The 13,680-nt window shown below is 35.2% G+C and overlaps 1 protein-coding gene across 1 annotated transcript in view; it reads right to left on the minus strand.

Moving 5' to 3' along the window:
• LOC120770207 (dnaJ homolog subfamily B member 3) overlaps positions 1 to 11,720 on the minus strand; it is a 43,304-nt gene extending 31,584 nt beyond the window's left edge. Inside the window, exon 1 of the mRNA XM_040097459.1 lies at positions 11,458 to 11,720. The gene's annotated coding sequence lies outside the window, so the exon portion shown is untranslated. The remainder of the gene's footprint in view (positions 1 to 11,457) is intronic.
• Positions 11,721 to 13,680: the final 1,960 nt, after the last annotated feature.

The raw sequence follows: 13,680 nt of genomic DNA on the forward strand, positions 1-13,680 counted from the left end.
GCTCAAAATGTAAACAAACAAATAAATTTGTGAGTTGTCAGTGAAAACTCATCGAAAACATACATTGTCAGTCCGAAAGACTTAGATTCCACAACACACAAATGTATGTCCGTCCGAACATAGCATAAAACTATATTTTTCTAAGGTTTCTAATAATGAAAATATTTACGAATAAATTGTAAATCATAAAAAATCAACAAAATTTAAGCAGAAAATTTATAAGAAAAAAGTTTTTTTTTGACATAAAGGATAAAACGGCTGGGATTTAAAATGAACGGATTTCGGGGTTGAAATAGATATGTATGGATGGAAGAGGTTCTCCAGATTAAGAAAAAAAAGCTTATGCACAAAAGAATAAGAATGCGTTTAGCTGGGACTGCACCTGAGCGTCGAGTGATAAAAAAATTGCGTGATAAAGGAAAAACGTAAAAACTCATTGCAAATTTGTTAGGGCGATGGGAAAACTGTGTAACTAAAAACTCTAAAGGAAAAAATAAAAGAGACTCGTGGTCGTCCAAGAAAAATTAGCCTGATTGCTCGCGGTAATCTTTCGCGAAGCTAGAAAAATTTATCTTTTACGAAATGTCCACATACAGAAGAGAAAAACTTTTGTCGTAGAACATTAAAAATTGTTCGGTCCCATAGGAGAAAAAAGGGGTGAAATACTTTATTTATAATTTATATCCTGATCACAATCTGATCGAGAATTTGTGGATTGACCTTAAGAGCAGGGCCCGAATCGCGACAGTCGTGAGCGAGCAAGTTATCGTATCGAGTGAAATTTCATAACGTGTCGAGTGTGCGGATCGTCGCACTTGATACGAAACGAATAGAAATTTTATGAAATAACTTCCCTGCTGTAGCTCTAAATCACATTTTCGAATAACATGAAATACGAAACAAAATAAAAGAAAAAGTTTTTGAATCGGAATTGATCGTAAATATTTAAATTTATTATACGTTTATATATGTATAAATTTACTAAATTTATTTATTGCAGGCAAAAAAAATTAACCCTCAGCATATAATCAAAACAATATGAGAAATGTCTGGCTTTTGGGTAATATATGCACTTATACAGCTACAAAATATATTTGCAGACATATTTACGTACTTTCTCAATTAACGGGAGATTATGGATATCCTTTGGAACCATGGTGTTTGACACCATTTAGAAACCCCGAGCTTGGCTCGTGCCAAGCACGCTGTATTGCTGAACGAACCATAGGTATACTGAAAGTCCGGTGGAAAATTCTCAGTAATGATACAAGAAGTCGGTATAGTAATACAATTTAAAAATTCGACATATTGCAGATATTTTGAGAATGAAAACAATGATACAGAAATAGATACGGAAAATAAGACTGATTTAACTAAAATTGGTCATCAAATTAGAGATCATATTATGTTGTATTTAGATAATAATTGAACTAAACGTTCCAACAACATTTGAATTCATATTTTGCTTTAATAAATATACATATGTATATTCAATAAAAATAAAATAAAATATATATTAAATATACAAACAGGAACTTGGTGTTTATTTCTGAACTTTTCTCTTTAAAATATCAAGCTCATAAGTTTTAATCTGCAACTCCACAGCTTTTTTTTGCATATCTGCTTTATGTGCCTCTTCTTTTATTTGCAGCGATCTCTCCTTTAAAGTAATTAGTTTTTCAATATTTTTCTTTGGGCTTGCGTTGCTTCATATGCGCGTAAATTGGATTTCAAAAGAGAAAACTTTTCGCTTTCGACAATAGGCTTCCTTTCTTCTTCCTCGCTATTAATAATCATCTCTACCAACTCATTTAAACCTTCTTCTGGCACTACATTTCCAAAAGATTTAACTAATGTCAACCCTTCTACTGCAACATCTCTCCCCGTAGCTTGGAGGAGTTGCTTTTCTGTTACCTATACCTATTTTTGTATTTTATTATTATTTTAATCATATATTATTTTATTTATTTAATTAATATTATTTGTTGATCTTACTTTTCTCCAAAATTTGGCATTTTTCATCGGTGGCCCGGCAGCGTTAAGTTTTAGCGTCAATGCATCCCATAGCTTATTTGCTGCAAATTTGACTTCCCCACAATTAGGGAAAATATTTTTTGCCTAGTCTTGATGCTGTAGCATAAAATCACTCATCAAATTTTTTTACGCATATTTATTCAATAAAAGAAAAATAACTCACATTTTGCCTCCGATTACTTTTAACTGATATATTAATTTTTGTTTTTAATTTGCACTATATCGTTTCTCAAATAGCTAACGAGTGAAATTTCGATTCTTTCGTTCAAACGAGAAAACGTTACCGAATGAGAAAATTTCAAATTTCGAAAGTGCTCTTAGATAGCGAGTACAACGACACGAAAACAAAAAAAATACATGAATTTCGCTAGTTAACGAGAGCCGCGATTCGGGGACAGATTGGCAGCTATTTCAATTCAATATAAGGAGCAAAGAAACTTTGCGTTGGATAAACAGGCTATTAAAAACCAGTGGACGGATTAAAGGATAACTTGATTTTTTTTTATTTTTATTAAAAAAAATATAGATAGTATATATTTTACATATATTATTTTGAACAATGCTTTTTCTTATTAAAAAAAAACAGTTTTAATATTCGTAATAAATGATTTTCGACTTATTTACGTTTAATAAAGTAGTGTTTAGTATACGCTTGTCTTTCGGAACCACGTCAAGGACTGTCATCAACATCAACTGATCACTGCAGGCTCAGGAAACCCTTGTCCAACATGGGCATAGCCTCCTGTGCTAACTGCCGGTTCTGTGACATGGGACAGGAAACACCAGCACACCTAATTCTGGATTGCACAGCAATCTGTGGAAAAAGGCTTAAGGCCCTGGATTCCATCTATATCAGCAGGGATCACATTACCTCAGTAGCGCCCGGCAAACTCCTAGAGCTATTCAGGCTGCTGGGACTCTGGCAGGACTTGTGATATCGTAGAGGGCACAATAGACTTTAGGTCGCGGTGCATTACCTCATAACATTATATAGTTATTATCTGCAAACAGGTGGCAACACTAGGCTAAACAACAAGTGCTAAATTTTGTGCTGATCATTTATTGGTTGTTTTATTTTCATAAATATCAAATTTTAACGATATTGCTTAACGATTTGTTAAGTGAGGTGAAAGTGATTGAAAGTAATCGAAGTGAACATTAAGTACGCTGATTATGCCTCCTAAAAAGCCAACCAGCAAATTTGCTTGCGGGGCTTGTCTTAATGTTATTCGTGAAGGTACCAGCAGCATTCAATGTGCTCAATGCAGCTACTGGCATCACGCTCGGTGTACCGGACTTAGCAGCGAAGAATTTAGGGCTACAGCTAATAAAGTATTAAAAAATAAATAAGTTTGGAAGTGCGGCAAGTGTCTTTGCGAGGTTAGTGTAAGGATATCAGATGGCCAGCGAGATTCTGAGTTAGTTGAGAATGATAGTGACGTCACAGACGACGAGTCCCTCGATAAATATGAAAACTTACTCATCAAACTGTCAAACAAAATTGAGTCAAAGTTCGATAAATTTAAGCAGTCTATTGAGGGTAACCTCTCAGATATAAGGAGTGAGATAAATAAACTAAACGAGGCTATGTCGAAAAAGTGCTCACATTTAGAAAAAAGAGTTGCGGAAATAGAAGACAAATTAAGTTCATTCTCTTCACTTCCTCCAGAGGAGGTCATTACGGAGATCAATGAGCGCAAGAAGCGGGAAGCCAATGTCATCGCATTTAATATTACCGAATCCGAGGCGGTAGATGGTAAAGTACGCCTAGAAGAAGATAGAGCACGGTTATCATCAGTCATTCCTGAAGAGCTCCATGACAATATGAAATCGTTCAAGCTACGCAGGATAGGGCGTCCAACACCCGATCGGTCTAGGCCTTTGCTGATTGAGACACAGTCTGTCACTTGTGCCAGATGTATACTAAGATCCAAACCTGATCCTGACACACGAGTCTCTTTCAAGTCTGATCTCACTCCGGCTCAGCAGTCACATTTGCAATCACTGAGGGAAAAACTTAGATTACTGAATGACAGTGGCGTGAAAAACAAAACCATTAAATACGTGAATGGCACGCCTAGAATTGTTAACACAAACTTTCGCCAAGTCGTCGAGGAAAGGAAACCTAAAGCAGCTACAAGTATACTACCAGAATACGCGCGGTCTAAGGACAAAACTCAGCGAGTTCCTAACCTCATCAGCAAGTAGTTCGTACGACGTAATATGTATCACAGAGTCCTGGCTTCACTCATCTATTCAAAATAACGAATTCATCGACAGCTCCTATATCACACTAAGGAAGGACAGGGATACTTCGACAGGATGCGAGAGAGGAGGTGGTGTCCTGATCGCTTTTAAACGAATAATTAAAGCTGAGCTTATATCCATTGGGAACAATAACCTAGAACAGATCTTCGTAAGGATCAAAGGTAATAATACTTGTATCATCATTGGGTGCGTATATATACCACCACAATCTAATTATGAGATATACTATGCCCATACTGAAATATTAATACATTTGAGAGAAAAATTTCCGGATTCAAGGATCATGATAGTGGGAGACTACAATTTGAATAGCAGTACACCGCGCTTTGATTGCGAGAAGCTGCTGTACGATACCACGGCCCTTATTGAGTGTCAACAATGCAATAACATCTTAAATAAAAATAATAAACTGTTGGATTTATGTTTCAGTAATTTGGATCTCTCAATCAACGAAACTCTTGCTTTCACGACTGTCGATAAATATCACCCGCCTCTGGAGATCTCCTTGTATTTTCAGCCTAGCCTAATACCTAATTATCCTCCTTCTTATTCGTTTAAGAAAGCCGACTATGTGAGTCTTAATGCTTTCTTCTTAAGATCTAACTGGATTGAGCTATACAAAATAAAAGAAGTGGATGATAAGGTTAGTTGGTTTTATAATAAGGTACAAGAAGGTATTTCTCAGTTCGTCCCTGTATATTCGAAGAAACCAAGTAAATTTCCCTGCTGGTTCTCTAAAGAACTTATAAATAAAATTAAATTGAAGAAATCTGCACATATCAGATATAGGAGGAAAAAGAATAAGTCAAATTACAGATGTTTTAGCCAACTGAGACTCGAATGCAAGAAATTAAGTGCAATATGCTACAAGTCATACATTAATAAAGTGGAAAATCTAGTCTCTTCAGACAAAAATGAATTCTGGAGGTTTGTCAAGAACAAAAGGGGTACGGACATGGGAGTCCCAGCTACCATGACATGGAATGACCTAACCGCTCATTCGGGTGCGGAGATTAGTAATATCTTCGCATCTTACTTCAAGGACACCTATACAATGAGCCCCAGCGGAGTTGGTCATCATCAATCTGCTGACATTGTAGGAAATGTGGAGCTAAATGAATTTGATGCTAACTTCAATGAAGTTTTTAAGCAGCTATTGGCTCTGGATCCAAAAAAAGGAGCAGGACCTGATAGTCTGCCTAATATATTTCTACGCAACTGTGCTGTCGGGCTCTGTGAACCTATCACGCATATATTCAGTAAGTCTTTTTATCACGGAACCTTTCCATCGGCGTGGAAATCGTCGTTCATCAGTCCCATCCACAAAAACGGCCCAAGATCTGACGTTACCAATTATAGACCTGTATGTATCCAATCTGCATTAGCAAAACTGTTTGAGAAAATTGTCTTGCCTCAGTTGATATCATCATTCAGAAATATCATTTCTCCTAAGCAGCACGGATTTGTTGGTGGCAGATCCACTACAACAAACTTATATACCTATGTCAACTACATCTTGAAGGCCATGGACAGTGGTATTCCAGTTCATTCAATATATACGGACTTTAGCAAGGCATTCGACAAAGTGGACCATGAGACTCTTATGGTGAAGCTAAAAAATTATGGAGTGAATTGCAATGCACTACGCTGGATCAGATCGTACCCAACAAGAAGAAGGTTGCAAGTAAGAATCGATGGACACATTTCAGATGAGTATGATGTCACATCTGGTGTTCCCCAGGGATCCCACCTTGGACCCATACTCTTCAACATATTTGTGAATGACATTGGGAGGAAACTGCAGTCTGAGTACTTATTATACGCTGACGATTTAAAAATTTTTCGTAGAATTGTCACCGTTTCTGATATTCACATCTTACAAAACGATATAGATGAGCTGTATAACTGGTGTAAAATAAATAAACTTGTTTTGAATGAGAAAAAATGCGCAGTAATGTCCTTCACCCGTGCGCATACGCAGGTACCTTTAACCTACACCTTGAACGACCAAAGACTAACGGAAGTTGAAGACATCAGAGACCTGGGTATAACTATTGACAGAAGACTAAATTTCAAGAAACACATCGATAAAATTACTTCGCAGGCATACAAAGTACTAGGGTTGATTAATCGGATGTGTAGGGAATTTGAGAACAATTGCTCGTTAACCTGCCTATTCTCAGCAATAGTGCTACCTATTCTAGAATATGGAACAGTGATTTGGTCCCCATTCACGGACTCAATGATCAACAGAGTAGAGAGAATCCAGCACAAGTTCTGCAAAGCGCTGCTATTTCATAACAGACACAGAAACGATATCAATTCAACTGAAGACGTCAGAAGAATCCTGAAAATAAATGACCTGAAATCTCGACGGCAGGTAGCAGACCTCATCTTCTTATTCAAAATTCTCAATGGATTAATTGATGCCCCAGAAATCCTTGCAGACTTTGAAATCGTACCAAATGAGCTTAACCTTAGACAGATGAGGATTCTGAAAACTTCCAGATCGAACAAAAACTATGTAATCAATGGCCCAAAGGAAAGAATCTGTAGATTGGTAAACTCTTTGCACGGAGACATCAACTTCTTCAGCGGGTCTCTACAGAACCTCAGAAAGATCGTTAAAAAAGCTTTATTAAAATACTAGCATACGAACTAGGCTACGAGTTTAATTCCTAATTTTATATGTTTAAGCCTGTTGTCTTATTTAGAATTATAATTGTTATTAGATGTATAGTGCCGATTGGCGTTAAATAAATAAATAAACATTTATCTATCTAACATCAACTGATGATCAACACTTTGATAAAATAAAGGAATTTGTACTCAGGAATCACCGATTAACAGTCAGAGATCTTACTGGAATTATTGGAATATCGGAAGGATCAGTGAAAAATAGTTTGAAAGGTCGTTTAAGCCTAAGAAATGTGAAAGCGCGACTGGTTCCAAAATCACTTTTTCGAAAAACGGCGTCGCACCAGGTCAAAAATTAATGTTTTGTTGACAGTTTTCTTCCATTATCGAGGTGTGGTGCACTTCGAATTTGTGTTATGCGTCGTTTGTGCGGAGCTATTTGGAAAAATAGGCCGGAATTATGGGCGACAGCTCTTGATTTTTCCACCATGATAATGCAACGTAGCATCCTTCATTGATTTTCGTGAGTTTTAATCAGGGCCAAGGAGATTACTTTGTGAGCAAAAAAATTGGGTTCGAAGAATAAATTAAGTATTTAAAAATTATGAACAAAGTCTTACTAGTAGTATATCTGAAATGGTTTTTGAGATATTTGCATTCAAAGTTTAAAAATTCAGTCCGGGTTTCTTTGACTTTTAATGAATATTACACATATATTTTAACTTTTATATCCACTAACACTTTTGGTTTTTACACAGTACATTAAATATTGCAAAACCAGCTTTAATTCAATATTTAACTATCGTTAAAAATCCAAATGGATTTATATTCCCATACAATAAGAAAATGGTTGCAGGCAAAGAAAAAATTTGTGTTGCCATATTTTGTAAACGAATAAAAATAAATAATAAAGAAGGATTACACCGTGAATACAGGATCCAAAAATCTTTCTACGCGAAATAACTGAAGACGCCTCGGTATTGGTCCAACCATGGAGGGTAGATGCGAAAGAACTGTAGACGCCTCTGTGTTGGACCGACCAGGATTATTTTTTTGAAGCGTGGCAAAAAATCGCCGCGAATAGCCGGAATTCTACGCAAAAACTAATTTTGTGTTGTTGGCTAATTTTGTGTTACTGACATTGGCTATTATTTTTCTTTAATACTTTTGGTTCCTTGGTAAACCATGTAGATAAAGTAACAATTATTTTTAGTTAGAATTTAACCCTTTTGATATTGTGTGAACAAAAAGAATTGAAAAAAAGTTATTTATGAATCAATACAGAATATAAAAGAAAGTCCCTTTTTTTCTGTCCCTATGTCCCTTTGTATGCATAAATCTTTCAAACTACCCAACGGATTTTGATGCGGATAGAGTGATTGAAGAAGAAGGTTTATAATTATGTATAATAACATACATTAAATAGTGGAGAAATATTATTTTTGAGTTTTCTAATGTGATGTCGTAAATAATTAAATTTTTTCCGCTTATACTGGAAGCGCAGGCTGAACCCTATGAGATTTATCAAAATAATGTACTAAGTATTGTACCCATTGAAAATGTCTACAGAAAACTCCCCGATGGTACATGTCTATCTCTTATGAATATCCCACAAAAACATTTTTTTGTTATTTACTTTTTACTACAAATAATAGCTAATTTTGGGCCGGTATCGGCGGGAATGCGCCTATAAATAGCGCGTTATTGTTTTTTTTTTGGCGTCAAGTGAATACAAAGTGAAAAGGATAACTGGCTCAGTAATCAGTCTATGCATATTAAACCACGTGCATCCCAAAAGACTGATGTCATAACCTTGCCAGTCGACTTTTTCGTCTTTCCGTGCTTGAAGACCGGTTTATCATGTGCAGTCTTCTACAATGTCTCTCGATTGGACTCCAGTGTGAAATGATGGAGTTTATTACGATCAATTTCTCCCAAAAAGCAATGCTTTATTAACACACGAAAAACTTTTATGATCAATTTTTTTGTAAACTAACACAAGTTGCTTCACAAAAATGCTATGTCTCATTAACTAATGGATTATATTATAAAATCTAACTAATAGAAATCATATGTATAGATGGTAGTAGTAGTATTATCTATGTATGGGTGACCCACATCAAGCCTGAATTTGTAATTTTATAACTTAAAAACAGGCTCACCTATCCAAACCAAATCTTTAGGCTTTGTTCGGACTATTTAGTAGGTGGTTAATGTGAAGTTTGCACAAAATCGGTCGAATGGCACGAAATAAATATCTTGACCCTGTACTTGCACTGCATCTTGTACGGCTCACGAATACGTTGTGCTATTTTGGCTTTAAATTATAACAGTCAGATTGGTTATAGTATGTATATGTTATGTACGCATACATTGGAATGATGGCCGGAAGTTATACACATTGTGATCCGGCTAACTTTCAAGGTGAAGCGCCCGGGATGAGTTGTGCTAATGGCTAAGTAAGATTACCAGCATTAAAAACCGACCCTTGTATTCATTATTTTTTGAGACATCTCAAACGTTGAAGCTTTTTTTAACAATACAGATCGACTTTACAAATGACATCTTTTGATGCTCCAAAATTATTATACTCATATACAACCTGTTGCTGTTTGCAGTGAAAAAGTTGCTGCCGAATTTGATTGAAGAAATTATCTAAACTGCTAAATCAAAAGGAGAAGTTGTTTGAAACCGCGTATCTCTATGATTCCAACTAATATGTCATTTCAATTCAAACAATTATAATTAAGTTTTAAAATACTAGCAATTAATTAAATATTTTTTTGTTTGAATAAATGAATTCTATGTGAAAAAAAAACTTTTATTATTTCACTTTAAACGTAGCGAAGAACGTACTGGGCCGTTAATTTCTTATAAAATAAATGTGCGTTGGTGTACATAAAAGATAAAATTATAAGAGTAAAAGGGTCGGCTTTAGTATACCATCCCACGATTTCAGGGTTAAAAGTGGTATGGTTGGATAGTGCTGATGCTCCAGATTAAGAATATATATAATTATTGCCGTCGCAAACTTATAGTTTTCGAGATATTTGCATTTAAAGTTGAAATGTTTGCAAATTTAATTTTGCAATTTCTCGACTTATGGTTAGTTTTTTTTCCGTATTATGCACTTTTATACACTTACAATTCACTGCAATATTTCTACATATTTATTTTTTATTAATATTTTAGATGTTTGCTTAAAATAAGCATTTTATATTTTACATTACATTATTATTACACGCACAATAACAATAAGCGCACTTTAACTTCATTCATTAAGTTTCCAGTGCACAAATCAAGAAGCAAATAATGTCTTTAGTGTGTGCAACTTATGACTAAAAATTGAAATCCAATAAAAACTTTTCAAGCCACTAGGTGCCGGGGATTAAATATTCGGTACCTAGAGGCTTGAAAAGTATTTATTGGTTTATACCGCATATTTAATCCCCTCAAGGTAGGTTGACTTTTGATCGAAAATCATCATTGTGGGTGTCATACGTATTTAACTGAAATTAAGGGATAATTCCCTTTTTATTATGATATGTCTGTATGTCAAAAAAAGGTTGAATCGGATCAATACTTCCCCTAGCCTCCTATACACTTAATATAGAGACTTTCGAACTTCCGGGTAACTTTGTACCGCATACATATATCGGCCAATATGTGAGTTATTTTAATAAAAATGGGAAAATAGATAAATTTGAGCGAACGTGGTCTTGCCCCTATATAACCAATATCAGGATTTTCGAACATCCGGCAGATTTTACTTTATATGATTTGTTTTACACCTTAAAGTATTTTCCGGGCACCTGAACTTAGTCCTTTCATACTTGTTTTACTTATTTTTATTCGATTACAAAATATGGAAACACTAATTTTTTGTTGTTTACAACCATTTTTATTTTTATTTACTATATAAATAAATGAATTTCAACGAAAGTTAAATATAGAAATAAAGTTATTTTTGAACTTTTTAATAATACGTATACATATATTTTATAATTTTTAACGAAACTTATTTATTTTATATGGTTTATTGACTCAGATATTCATTATGCCTTTTATTGTACATATTACATTTATATGTACACGCACAAAACCTACAAATGCATATGCACATTATGCATTGTAATTTGAAAAAAAAAGTGCACAAATAATTATAGAATCAAACACAAACTGAAAAAGTTTTCTTTTAAAATATTCTTCAAATACAATTCGCAAAATGAAAAAGTACAACAGCTGAACTGTTGAAACCGTGTGAAACAATTTCTTCTCTATTGCTGATGCCATTCAATCAATCTCGGCATTTCTTTATAACAAATGAATCAGCACAGATCAACTTTAACCAACTATTTTGCAATTTAAAATATGATTATTTATATACACAGATGTGTATTGACAACCTTGTTTAAAAATGCACAAATTCAATACATTTAACTTCTTTTGTCTTTATATATATACATACACATACACAGGTATCAATATGTTAAAAAGGTGTACAATACGTAAAAGTACCCGCTTACTTTTCACCCTTCTTTCAACTGCAGAAAATATAAAAAAAAGAGCCTTGCGTTCAGAGCACAAATTTCTATTATTTCCAAAGCACTTCAAAATATTTCTTAAACAATATGTCAATAATTTATCACTTTTGTGTATCCAAATAACAATTTATTTATTCACACTCGTACACCCCGCATTCTCTTTCAGATTATTCGATCGGTTTGCCGTTTTTAAAAGAGTGCATAGAAATTTGCTGAAATATAATCCACATTAAAAGCGAACCAAGGTGGATCGCAGTGTGGATACTATTGACAACCATAGTAACGGGGCATCTCGACAGGATAAAGTTTATGGCATACTAACGGTATGGCCATGCCTACTGCCTGTGGAGACTCCATATTGCTTAAGGAAAGCAATGTATTGAATACTAATAGTATGCCATATATTGAAAGCAATAAGCCGGCACTTCAGCAGCTTTTTCATTTCTATGAAAATTTCGAAGAGGCAACATATCCCATTTACACATATACCGACGGCATTTTCATATTAGTAATATTAAATTTAGTAGAGCGAGTATTAAGACGGTTGTGTCATATTATAAAAATAAAGTACATTTTCAAAATAATATTTTTCCATAAAATTAATATTTAGTTTAATATTGTTAATTTACAGAAAAGTTATAAAAAATGTGTTGGGAATGAGCGAAGTCTTAAATTTAATAAACTTATACAAGCATAAATCAAAATATCTTTGCTCATTTTAAATTTATTATTTTAATTGGTATATAAAATTTATGCTATAATTGTCATAGTCCGAAAATATAAAATAATGTTTTACAAAAAATACATTTGTAGAAAAAGGTATATCTCTCCTTTCTTTTATTTTCCATATAAATTTTTTTCATCTGCGGGCTGCGGGTTTACGTTGTTCGCTGTTTCAGCTACAACTCTATATATTTTTTTAATCAGGAAGACTTCCTTTTTCTAATGGTACCTTCAGATCGCGCGCCAAAGAAATCGGAATTTGTCCAAATTGGTGCTTAGTTATGGCTCTTTCTTTCGTTCATTGAAATCTCGTGGGCGTGGCAGTGATCCGTGGTCCGTTTACGTCCATCTGCAGTACGGACCTCTCTTCGGCGCCAAGTTTCATCAAGACATTTCATTTCTTGCACACATTTTAGTTACGAATATATAATACATACTATACATCATTATAACGGTGCATCTCGACAGGCAAAAATTTATTTATTTATTGGCAGTTTATTGCTTTCAAGGCCGAAGTACTAATTTGTATGTCATATATTGTATTCCATAAGCTTCATGGAGTCTCCACAGGCAATACGTACAGCAATATCTAAGAATATTGCCATTGCCAAATCTGTATGTGGGCATTTGTTATCATAACATAATCATTTGCGAAAAGGCGTCGAGTATGTAGGTTCGAGCTGATGTATCGCATGTGTTGAGCTTTTGAAATTTTATTTTATCAATCCTCCTGATTAAAAAATATATAGAGTTATAGCTGAAACAGCGAACAATGTATCCCGAATCAGCTGATACAACATATCTAATGAGAGCGCAATGTAAATGATTAGCCAACACCGCTTCTACCGCCCCCTTTGCAGTACGATACCGTAGAATTTCCCACGATTTGGATTTTTCCCGTAGAAACGAATTAGCTGATTGCTCTCTCACAACAAAGGGTGGCCCGTCTCAATATGCTAAAGTTGGACTTTCAATATATAAGTCCGAGTTAAGAAAGGCCAAGAGGACCTCGTGGAAGCGCTTCTGTGAAAAAGTGGGAGGCTGTCACGAGTCCTCGCGATTCAGGCGTATTCTCGCAAAAACCCCAGTGTCCCAAGGACGCAAATGGGAAGTGGGCCCTCAGTAGTGAAGAAACACTTCAAATGCTTGTCGACGCTCACTTTCCGAACAACATGTCCTCTGTGAGGGGATCTATCGGGGTGCCGCATGACGATTGCGCGGCCTTTGTCAGCGTCCTGGATGAGTGGCACTTGACGTGAGTGATTAACTCGTTCAAGCAATTCAAGTCCCCGTGACCAGACGGCATCATACCAGCGCAGCTGCAACAAGCTGTTAATGTGTCATGCAGCTGGTTGGCACCTATCTATGCGAACTGCACCAGATTAGGTTACATCTCGGGGGCCTGGAGACGAGTCAAGGTTACGTTCATCCCGAAGGCTGGCAGGGGCTCCCATGCCACGGCCAAGGATTTCAG

Source organism: Bactrocera tryoni, chromosome 3, assembly GCF_016617805.1.
Source record: "Bactrocera tryoni isolate S06 chromosome 3, CSIRO_BtryS06_freeze2, whole genome shotgun sequence".
NCBI classification, from domain to species: domain Eukaryota; kingdom Metazoa; phylum Arthropoda; class Insecta; order Diptera; family Tephritidae; genus Bactrocera; species Bactrocera tryoni.